The sequence below is a fragment of the Dermochelys coriacea genome, chromosome 27, assembly GCF_009764565.3.
Source record: "Dermochelys coriacea isolate rDerCor1 chromosome 27, rDerCor1.pri.v4, whole genome shotgun sequence".
Taxonomy (NCBI): Eukaryota; Metazoa; Chordata; order Testudines; family Dermochelyidae; genus Dermochelys; species Dermochelys coriacea.
The window spans coordinates 2,708,390-2,721,154 of record NC_050094.1 but is presented as its reverse complement, the minus strand read 5'-3'; positions in this window follow the sequence as shown (position 1 = coordinate 2,721,154).

Below are 12,765 nucleotides of genomic sequence, written 5' to 3'. Positions count from 1 at the left end.
ACACGGCTGGCTGGGGGGGACGGACAGACACACGGCTGCTGGGGAGGGAGGGACAGACACACGGCTGGCTGGGGGGGGGACAGAAACACGGCTGGCTGGGGGGGACGGACAGACACCGAGGCTGGGGGGGGACGGACAGACAGACGGCTGGCTGGGGGGACGGACAGACAGACGGCTGGCTGCGGGGGGACGACAGACACAACGGCTGGGTGGGGGGGGACAGACACACGGCTGGCTGGGGGGACGGGACAGACACACGGCTGGGGGGGGGGGACAGACACCACGGCTGGCTGGGGAGGGAGGGACAGACACACGGCTGGCTGGGGGGGGGGGACAGACACGGCTGGTGGGGGGCTGGACAGACACACGGCTGGCTGGGGGGGACGGACAGACACACGGCTGGCTGGGGGGGGACGACAGACACGGCTGGCTGAGGGGGACGGCAGACACACGGCGGCTGGGGGGGGGACAGACACGGATTTGGCTGGGCGGGGACGGACAGACACACGGTGTGGGGGGGGGTACAGAAACACGGGCTGGGGGGGGACGGACAGGGACACACGGCTGGCTGGGGGGGGGACAGACACACGGCTGGCTGGGGGGGACGGACAGACACACGGCTGGCTAGCTAGAGGGCTGCCGGGGGGGACGGACAGACACACGGCTGGCTGGGGGGGACGGACAGACACACGGCTGGCTGGGGGGGACGGACAGACACACGGCTGGATGGGGGGGGAGGGACAGACACACGGCTGGCTGGGGGGGACGGACAGACACACGGCTGGCTGGGGGGGGACGGACAGACACACGGCTGGCTGGGGGGGGGGACCAGACACACGGCTGGCTGGGGGGGGGACAGACACACGGCTGGCTGGGGGGGGACGGACAGACACACGGCTGGCTGGGGGGGGGGACAGACACACGGCTGGCTGGGGGGGACGGACAGACACACGGCTGGCTGGGGGGGGGGGACCAGACACACGGCTGGCTGGGGGGGGACAGACACAGGGCTGGGGGGGATGGACAGACACACGGCTGGCTGGGGGGGGACGGACAGACACACGGCTGGGTGGGGGGGACGGACAGACACACGGCTGGCTGGGGGGGGGGACCAGACACACGGCGGGGGGGGGGGGGACCAGACACACGGCTGGCGGGGGGGGGGACAGACACACGGCTGGCTGGGGGGGGGCCAGACACACGGCTGGCTGGGGGGGGACAGACACCACGGTCTGGGGGGGGGGGGACAGACACACGGCTGGCGGGGGGGGAATGGACAGAACACGGTGGCTGGGGGGGGACGGAGAGAGACACGGCTGGATGGGGGGGGACACAGACACACGGCTGGCTGGGGGGGGGACAGACACGGCTGGCTGGGGGGACGGACAGACACACGGACTGGCTGGGGGGGGAGGGACAGACACACGGCTGGCTGGAGGGGGAGGGAGACAGACACACGGCTGGCGGGGGGGGGAACAGGACACAGGCTGGCTGGGGGGATGGACAGACACACGGCGGCTGGGGGGGGACGGACAGACACACGGCTGGCGGGGGGGGACGGACAGACACACGGCTGGCTGGGGGGGGGGACAGACACATGGCTGGCTGGGGGGGACGGACAGACACACGGCTGACTGGGGGGGAGGGACAGACACACGGCTGGCTGGGGGGGGGACGGACAGACACACGGCTGGCTGGGGGGGGGACAGACACACGGCTGGCTGGGGGGATGGACAGACACACGGCTGGCTGGGGGGGGGACCAGACACACGGCTGGCTGGGGGGGGGACAGACACACGGCTGGCTGGGGGGGGACGGACAGACACACGGCTGGCTGGGGGGGGGACAGACACACGGCTGGCTGGGGGGGGACGGACAGACACACGGCTGGCTGGGGGGGGGACAGACACACGGCTGGCTGGGGGGGGACGGACAGACACACGGCTGGCTGGGGGGGGGGCAGACACACGGCTGGCTGGGGGGGGGACAGACACACGGCTGGCTGGGGGGGGAGGGACAGACACACGGCTGGCTGGAGGGGGACGGACAGACACACGGCTGGCTGGGGGGGACGGACAGACACACGGCTGGCTGCGGGGGAGGGACAGACACACGGCTGGGGGGGGGGGACGGACAGACACACGGCTGGCTGGGGGGGACGGACAGACACACGGCTGGATGGGGGGACGGACAGACACACGGCTGGATGGTGGGGACGGACAGGGACACACGGCTGGCTGGGGGGGAGGACAGACACACGGCTGGCTGGAGGGGGACGCGACAGACACGGCTGGCTGGGGGGGGGAGGAAGACACACGGTGGCGGGGGGGGGGACAGACAACACGGTGGCTGGGGGGAGGACAGACACAACGGTGGCTGGGGGGGGGACAGACACAGTGGCTGGGGGGGGGACGGAACAGACACACGGCTGGCTGGGGGGGGACAGACACCGGCGGATGGGGGGGAGGACGACACACGGACGGCGGGGGGGGGGGGGACCAGACACACGGCTGGCTGGGGGGGGGGACAGACACACGGCTGGCTGGGGGGGGGACGGACAGACACACGGCTGGCTGGGGGGGGGACAGACACACGGCTGGCTGGGGGGACGGACAGACACACGGCTGGCTGGGGGGGGGACAGACACACGGCTGGCTGGGGGGGGACGGACAGACACACGGCTGGCTGGGGGGGGGCAGACACACGGCTGGCTGGGGGGGGGACAGACACACGGCTGGCTGGGGGGGACGGACAGACACACGGCTGGCGGGGGGGGAGGGACAGACACACGGCTGGCTGGAGGGGGACGGACAGACACACGGCTGGCTGGGGGGGGGACGGACAGACACACGGCTGGCGGGGGGGAGGGACAGACACACGGCTGGCTGGGGGGGACGGACAGACACACGGCTGGCTGGGGGGGACGGACAGACACACGGCTGGATGGGGGGGACGGACAGACACACGGCTGGATGGGGGGGACGGACAGACACACGGCTGGCTGGGGGGGAGGGACAGACACACGGCTGGCTGGAGGGGGACGGACAGACACACGGCTGGCTGGGGGGGGACGGACAGACACACGGCTGGCTGGGGGGGGGGACGGACACACGGCTGGCTGGGGGGATGGACAGACACACGGCTGGCTGGGGGGGGGACAGACACACGGCTGGCTGGGGGGGGACGGACAGACACACGGCTGGCTGGGGGGGGGGACAGACACGGCTGGCTGGGGGGGGGACCAGCACACGGCTGGATGGGGGGGGACAGACACACGGCTGGGGGGGGAAGGGACAGACACACGGTGGCTGGGGGGGGACGGAGACAACAGGCTGGTGGGGGGGGGACAGACACACGGCTGGCGGGGGGGATGGACAGACACACGGCTGGCTGGGGGGAGGGACGGAACCACGGCGCTGGAGGGGGAGGACAGACACACGGCTGGCTGGGGGGGGACGGACAGACACACGGCTGGCTGCGGGGGAGGGACAGACACACGGCTGGCTGGGAGGGGTGGACAGACACACGGCTGGCTGGGGGGACGGACAGACACACGGCTGGCTGGGGGGGGTGGACAGACACACGGCTGGCTGGGGGGGACGGACAGACACACGGCTGGATGGGGGGACGGACAGACACACGGCTGGCTGGGGGGGGGCGGACAGACACACGGCTGGCTAGCTAGAGGGCTGCCGGGGGGGACGGACAGACACACGGCTGGCTGGGGGGGACGGACAGACACACGGCTGGCTGGGGGGAGGGACAGACACACGGCTGGCTGGGGGGGGACAGACACACGGCTGGCTGGGGGGGACGGACAGACACACGGCTGGATGGGGGGACGGACGGACAGACACACAGCTGGATGGGGGGGGAGGGACAGACACACGGCTGGATGGGGGGGACGGACAGACACACGGCTGGCGGGGGGGGTGGACAGACACACGGCTGGCGGGGGGGGGACGGACAGACACACGGCTGGCTGGGGGGGGACGGACAGACACACGGCTGGCTGTGGGGGAGGGACAGACACACGGCTGGCTGGGGGGAGGACAGACACACGGCTGGCTGGGGGGGGACGGACAGACACACGGCTGGCTGGGGGGGGGGACGGACAGACACACGGCTGGCTGTGGGGGAGGGACAGACACACGGCTGGCTGGGGGGGGACGGACAGACACACGGCTGGCTGGGGGGGACGGACAGACACACGGCTGGCTGGGGGGACGGACGGACAGACACACGGCTGGATGGGGGGGGATGGACAGACACACGGCTGGCTGGGGGGGACGGACAGACACACGGCTGGCTGGGAGGGGTGGACAGACACACGGCTGGCTGGGGGGGTGGACAGACACACGGCTGGCTGGGGGGGACGGACAGACACACGGCTGGCTAGCTAGAGGGCTGCCGGGGGGGACGGACAGACACACGGCTGGCTGGGGGGGGATGGACAGACACACGGCTGGCTGGGGGGGGATGGACAGACACACGGCTGGCTGAGGGGGGACGGACAGACACACGGCTGGCTAGCTAGTGGGCTGCCGGGGGGGACGGACAGACACACGGCTGGCTGGGGGGGGATGGACAGACACACGGCTGGCTGGGGGGGACGGACAGACACACGGCTGGCTGGGGGGAGGGATGGACAGACACACGGCTGGCTGGGGGGGGGATGGACAGACACACGGCTGGCTAGCTAGAGGGCTGCCGGGGGGGACGGACAGACACACGGCTGGCTGGGGGGGGATGGACAGACACACGGCTGGCTGGGGGGGACGGACAGACACACGGCTGGCTGGGGGGAGGGATGGACAGACACACGGCTGGCTGGGGGGGGATGGACAGACACACGGCTGGCTGGGGGGAGGGATGGACAGACACACGGCTGGCTGGGGGGGGATGGACAGACACACGGCTGGCTGGGGGGAGGGATGGACAGACACACGGCTGGCTGGGGGGGGACGGACAGACACACGGCTGGCTGGGGGGGACGGACAGACACACGGCTGGCTAGCTAGAGGGCTGCCGGGGGGGACGGACAGACACACGGCTGGCTGGGGGGGGGATGGACAGACACACGGCTGGCTGGGGGGGGATGGACAGACACACGGCTGGCTGGGGGGGGACGGACAGACACACGGCTGGCTAGCTAGTGGGCTGCCGGGGGGGACGGACAGACACACGGCTGGCTGGGGGGGGATGGACAGACACACGGCTGGCTAGCTAGAGGGCTGCCGGGGGGGACGGACAGACACACGGCTGGCTGGGGGGGATGGACAGACACATGGCTGGCTGGGGGGGGACGGACAGACACACGGCTGGCTGGGGGGGGACGGACGGACACACGGCTGGCTGGGGGGGGACAGACAGACACACGGCTGGCTGGGGGGGACGGACAGACACACGGCTGGCTGGGGGGGACGGACAGACACACGGCTGGCTGGGGGGAGGGATGGACAGACACACGGCTGGCTGGGGGGGGAGGGACAGACACACGGCTGGCTGGGGGGGACGGACAGACACACGGCTGGCTGGGGGGGGAGGGACAGACACACGGCTGGCTGGGGGGGGACGGACAGACACACGGCTGGCTGGGGGGGACGGACAGACACACGGCTGGCTGGGGGGGACGGACAGACACACGGCTGGCTAGCTAGAGGGCTGCCGGGGGGGACGGACAGACACACGGCTGGCTGGGGGGGATGGACAGACACACGGCTGGCTGGGGGGGGACGGACAGACACACGGCTGGCTAGCTAGTGGGCTGCCGGGGGGGACGGACAGACACACGGCTGGCTGGGGGGGGATGGACAGACACACGGCTGGCTAGCTAGAGGGCTGCCGGGGGGGACGGACAGACACACGGCTGGCTGGGGGGGGATGGACAGACACATGGCTGGCTGGGGGGGGACGGACAGACACACGGCTGGCTGGGGGGGGACGGACAGACACACGGCTGGCTGGGGGGGGACAGACAGACACACGGCTGGCTGGGGGGGACGGACAGACACACGGCTGGCTGGGGGGGACGGACAGACACACGGCTGGCTGGGGGGGACGGACAGACACACGGCTGGCTGGGGGGGGGATGGACAGACACACGGCTGGCTGGGGGGGGATGGACAGACACACGGCTGGCTAGCTCGACAGCTGGCTGGACAGACAATGTCAAGGCTAATTCCCCACTCCGGCACTTCCGAGTGCAGAAGGTGGGGCCCGCAAGGATTCTAAAAATTAATACTGGCTACTCCAGGCTTGTATTAAACTCCCAAGGTTACAGGTTTTCTCTGACCTTGGATGGGTAGATGCTGCCACCACCCAAGTGCAAAAACCCCTGAGAGAAGCCAGGAAGGGACACTTGAGAATTCCTTCCTGTGGGGTACCCCCAAGCCCTTTCACCCCCCATCCATGGAGGAGCTGAGAAAGAAAACAAAGGAAATCAGCTGTTGCCACCAGCTAATTAAAGAACGTGCACAAACCTCTTAGGACACAAAATCCAATCCTGTTCTTAAAAAAAAGATAAATTTAATTAAAAACAAAAAGAAATTAAATACATTTGAAAACTCAAGCTATTGCTAGATTTAAAAAACCCACTTACAAGAATTAAGCATCAAGAATAACCTTCTTGAGATCCAGCTTAAAGGTTACAAACAAAACAAAAGCATTTGGGGCTTAGGACAGAGGAGTCCACAAGTCATAAAGAAATAAAAAGAAATAAACCTAATCGCGTCTTCCTAGACATTTCCTGGTCTACTTACATATCTGAGGGGTTCAAGTGAGTAGTTTCTAGGTATGATTCAGATGATTTTTCATATCTGGTCCCAAGCTTCTGACAGCATAGTTCCAGCCCTGTCTCTGCTTCTCCCCAAGAACAACAACAGACAGACAAAAGGGGAGTCTTGTTTCAATTTTAAATAGTTCTAGCCTTCCCTTTGGCTCTTTTGGCCAGGTGCTCACTCACTCCCTTTTACCTATGCATAGCAGTGACCTTTAACCCTTTACAGGTAAAGCAAGTTGAGAACAGATTTCAGAGTAGCAGCCCTGTTAGTCTGTATTCGCAAAAAGAAAAGGAGGACTTGTGGCACCTTAGAGACTAACAAATTTATTTGAGCATAAGCTTTCGTGAGCTGAATTGGAATTAATTTGCAAACTGGATACAGTTAACTTAGGCTTGAATAGAGACTGGGAATGGATGAGTCATTACACAAAGTAAAACTATTTCCCCATGGTATTTCTCCCCCCCACCCACCCCACTGTTCCTCTGATATTCTTGTTAACTGCTGGAATTAGCCTACCTTGCTTGTCACCATGAAAGGTTTTCCTCCTTTCCCCCCCCTGCTGCTAGTGATGGTTCATCTTAAGTGATCACTCTCCTTACAGTGTGTATGATAAACCCATTGTTTCATGTTCTCTCTGTGTGTGTGTATAAATCTCCCCTCTGTTTTTTCCATCAAATGCATCCGATGAAGTGAGCTGTAGCTCACGAAAGCTTATGCTCTAATAAATTTGTTAGTCTCTAAGGTGCCACAAGTACTCCTTTTCTTTTTGCGAATACAGACTAACACGGCTGCAACTCTGAAACTCTAAGAAGAGTGATCACTTAAGATGAGCCATCACCAGCAGGAAGGGGGGGGCAGGATGTACAAATGTACATTGGTCAAACTGGACAGTCTCTACATAAAAGAATAAATGGACACAAATCAGACGTCAAGAATTATAACATTCAAAAACCAGTCGGAGAACACTTCAATCTCTCCGGTCACTCGATTACAGACGTAAAAGTGGCAATTCTTCAACAAAAAACTTAAAAACAGACTCCAACGAGAGACTGCTGAATTGGAATTAATTTGCAAACTGGATACAATTAACTTAGGCTTGAATAGAGACTGGGAATGGATGAGTCATTACACAAAGTAAAACTATTTCCCCATGGTATTTCTCCCCCCTACCCCACCCCCCACTGTTCCTCAGACGTTCTTGTTAACTGCTGGAAATGGCCCACCTTGCTTGTCACCATGAAAGGTTTTCCTCCTCCCCCCGCCCCGTCCTGCTGATGATGGCTCATCTTAAGTGATCACTCTCCTTACAGTGTGTATGATAAAACCCATTGTTTCATGTTCTCTGAGTGTGTATATAAATCTCCGCACTGTATTTTCCACAGAATGTATCCGATGAAGTGAGCTGTAGCTCACGAAAGCTTATGCTCAAATAAATTTGTTAATCTCTACGGTGCCACAAGTACTCCTTTTCTTTTTGCAAGTAGAGAACAGATACTAAGAGGGATTTTATAACTAACTGACTGGCTGGGTCCATAAAAGGGAGGTACCCCCCCCTTCATTTATCACAGATGGACAGACACACAGCTGGGTAGCTAGATGGTTGGCTGGACAGACAGACAGATTGCTGGCTAGCTAGACTGCTGTCTGGATGGACAGACACACAGCTGGGTAGCTAGATGGTTGGCCGGACAGACACATGCCTGGGTAGCTGGACGGCTGGCTGGCTGGACAAATAGATACATGGCTGGGTAGCTAGACGGATGGACAGACATATGACTGGCTGGACAGCTGGGTGGATGTGTAGTGTTGTGGAGCCATGTCATTCCCAGGATGTTAGAGAAATTAGCTTGTTGAGAGAGACGAGCTTTAGGCCTGGTCTACACTATGAGTTTATGTTGGATTTAGCAGCGTTAAATCGAATTAACCCTGCACCCATCCACAAAACGAAGCCATTTTTTTTCGACATAAAGGGCTCTTAAAATCGATTTCTGTACTCCTCCCCAGTGAGGGGATTAGCGCTGAAATCTACATCGCCGTTTCGAATTAGGGTTAGTGTGGATGCAATTCAAAGGGATTGGATCCGGGAGCTATCCCACAGTGCACCATTGTGACTGCTCTGGACAGCGCTCTGAACTCAGATGCATTGGCCAGGTGTACAGGAAAAGCCCCTGGAACTTTTGAATCTTATTTCCTGTTTGGCCAGGCGAGCTCATCAGCACAGGTGACCATGCAGTCCCAGAATCAAAAAAGAGCTCCAGCATGGACCGAACGGGAGGTACGGGATCTGATCGCTGTATGGGGAGACGAATCCGTGCTATCAGAACTACGTTCCAAAAGACGAAATGCCAAAACATTTCAAAAAATCTCCGAGGCCATGAGGGACAGAGGCTACAGCAGGGATGCAACACAGTGCCGCGTGAAACTTAAGGAGCTCAGACAAGCGTACCAGAAAACCAAAGAATCAAACTGATGCTCTGGGACAGAGCCCCAGACATGCCGCTTCTATGCTGAGCTGCATGCAATTCTAGAGGGGGCCGCCACCACTACCCCACCCCGTCCGTGGACTCCGATGATGGGGTACTCTCTGCCATGCCTGAGGATTTTGTGGACAGGGAAGATAAGGAGGAGGAGGATGAGCTTGAGGAGAGCACACACAGCACACCGTTCTCCCCGACAGCCAGGATCTTTTTATCATCCTGATTGAAATACCCTCCCAACCCAACGAAGCCAGAGAAGGGACCTCTGGTGAGTGTACCTTTTTAAATATAATACATGTTATAAAAGCAAGCGTTTTTTAATGATTAAGTAGCCCTGAGGACTTGGGATGCATTCGTGGCTAGTACAGCTACTGGAAAAGTCTGTTAATGTGTCTGGGGATGGAGCAGAAATCCTCCAGGGACATCTCCATGAAGCTCTCCTGGAGGTACTCTAAAAGACTTTGCAGAAGGTTTCTGGGGAGAGCAGCCTTATTCCATCCTCCATGGTAGGACACTTTACCACGCCATGCTAGTAGCAAGTAATCTGGTATCATTGCATGACAAATCCTGGCAGTGTATGGTCCCGGTGTTTGCTGGCATTCAAGCAACATCTGTTCTTTATCTCTCTGTATTATCCTCAGGAGAGTGATATCGTTCATGGTAATGTGGTTGAAATAGGGGAATTTAATTAAGGGGACATACAGAGGTGGCCATTCCTACTGGACTATTTGCCTGTGGCTGAAAATAAATCCTCCGTGCAGTTAGCCACGCGATGGGGGGGCATTGGCACCGAGCTGTTCGTGTTTGGCTAGCAGGAATCTTCCCTGATACCAGCCATGCAGTGGGGTGAGGGGTAAAACAATCATCCCAGAGAATTGGATGTGGGAGGGGTTAGTTTGGATTCTGCTGCTGCACATTAACAGGAAAACCGCAGCACTAAATGGCCAACTCAATGGGCTTTGCTTGGTATGGGAGAGGAGGACGCTGCTGTTATGAAGGTTGCAGAAGCCGAAAGACTATGGCTTACCATGGCCGCCTGCAAGCCGAATTCTGTTGCCCGGCACTGCATGTGCGATCTCTAACATCAAATCCGCAGGCACTCACTATAAGATTCATAATGCGACCTTGTACCAAAATCACATGTGCTATGTAATGTGAATACTATTGTTCACCGTGAAAAAGTATAGCCATTGTTCTGTTAAATGTATCTTTTAAAATACTTCACTCCCTTTTTTTCCTCCAGCAGCTGCAAATGTTTCAAGCCTCCTTCCTCCGTCCCAAAGGCTATCTCAGATAAGGCGGTGAAAAAAACGCACGTGCGATGAAATGTTGTCTGAGCTCATGCAGTCATCCAGCACTGACAGGCACCCAACCACTCCACCCGAGTGGACAGTCCAAGCAACAGAAGGCTGTTCAAGCCGTTTTAAAGTGTCCTTTTCCTTTTCCTTCCCTCCTACCACACCCCACCCGGGCTACTTTGTGAGTTATCTCCCTATTTCTATAATCAATTAATAAAGAATACATGTTTTTTAAACGATAGTGACTTTATTTCCTTTTCAAGCAAGCTGTGATCGAAGGCGGGAGGACGGGTGGCTCACAGGGAAGTAGAGTGAACCAAGGGGGCAGGTTTTCATCAAGGAGAAACAAACAGAGGTGTCACACAGTACCCTGGCAAGTCATGAAACTTGTTTTCAAAGCTTCTCTGATGCGCAGCACTTCCTGCTGTGCTCTTCTAAGCACCCTGGTGTCTGGCTGCGCAAAATCAGCAGTCAGGCGATTTGCCTCAACCTCCTACCCCACCATAAACGTCTCCCCCTTACTCTCACAGAGATTGTGGAGTACACAGCAAGTAGCAATAACAATGGGAATATTGGTTTCGCTGAGGTCTGAGCGAGTCAGTAAACTGCACCAGTGATCCTTTAAACGTCCAAATGCACGCTCTACCACCATTCTGCGCTTGCTCGGCCTATAGTTGAACAGCTCCTTACTACTATACAGGGTGCCTGTGTACGGCTTCATGAGCCAGGGCATTAAGAGGTAGGCTGGATCCCCAAGGATAACTATAGGCATTTCAACATCCCCAACACTTATTTTCTGGTCTGGGAAGTAAATCCCTTCTTGCAGCCGTTTAAACAGACCAGAGTTCCTGAAGACGCGAGCATCATGAACCTTTCGCGGCCATCTCACGTTGATGTTGATGAAACATCCCATGTGATCCACCGGTGCTTGCAGCACCATTGAAAAGTACCCCTTGTGGTTTATGTACTGGCTGCCCTGGTGGTCCAGTCCCAAGATAGGGATATGCGTTCCGTCTATCGCCCCACCACAGTTAGGGAATCCCATTGCAGCAAAGCCATCCACTATGACCTGCACAGTTCCCAGAGTCATTACCTTTGATAGCAGCAGCTCAGTGACTGCGTTGGCTACTTGCATCACAGCAACCCCCACAGTAGATTTGCCCACTCCAATTGATTACCGACTGACCAGTAGCTGTCTGGCAATGCAAGCTTCCACAGGGCTATTGCCACTCGCTTCTCAACTGTGAGGGCTGCTCTCATCTTGGTATTCTTGCACTTCAGGGCAGGGGAAAGCAAGTCACAAAGTTCCATGAAGTGCCCTTACGCATGCAAAAGTTTTGGAGCCACTGGGAATCATCCCAGACCTGCAACACTATGCGGTCCCACCAGTCTGTGCTTGTTTCCCATGCCCTGCATTGGCGTTCCACAGCATGAGCCTGCCCCAGTAACATCATGATCTCCAAATTGCTGGGGACCGCAGTTTTAGAGAAATCTGTGTTTATGTCCTCATCACCGCGCTGCCGTTGCCTCCTCGCCTGGTTTTTCAGGTGCTGGTTCTGCATAAACTGCACAATAATGCGCGAGGTGTTTACAATGGTCATAACTGCTGCGGTGAGCTGAACGGGCTCCATGCTTGCTGTGCTATGTTGTCTGCTGGGGCAATCCAGGGAAAAAGGCGCAAAATGATTGTCTGCTGTTGCTTTCGCAGAGGGAGGGAGGGTTGACTGACATTTACCCATAACCACAAATTTACCCAAACCACGACAAATTTTTGGCCCCATCAGGCATTGGGAGCTCAGCCCAGAATTCCAATGGACTGCGGGAACTGTGGATAGCTACCCACAGTGCACCGCTCAGAATGTTGACGTTTACCACGGTACTGTGGACACACACTGCCAAATTAATGTGCTTAGTGTGGATGCATGCACTTGACTTTACACAATCTGTTCCCAAAAATCGACTTCTGCAAAACTGGAATACTTTCGTAGTGTAGACATGGCCTTAGAGCTCTTCCTCAGATCTGGGACAGGAATTCCAATCTGTGACACTCTGACACCTTGTCTCTCACATGGATGGATGGACAGAGGAATGAATGAATAGATGGATAAATGGATAGACAGACAGACAGACAGATGGATCAGATAAAGAGGGGATAGATCAGATAGATGACAGATTAACTAAAGTACATTTGGGATGAACTGGTAGATG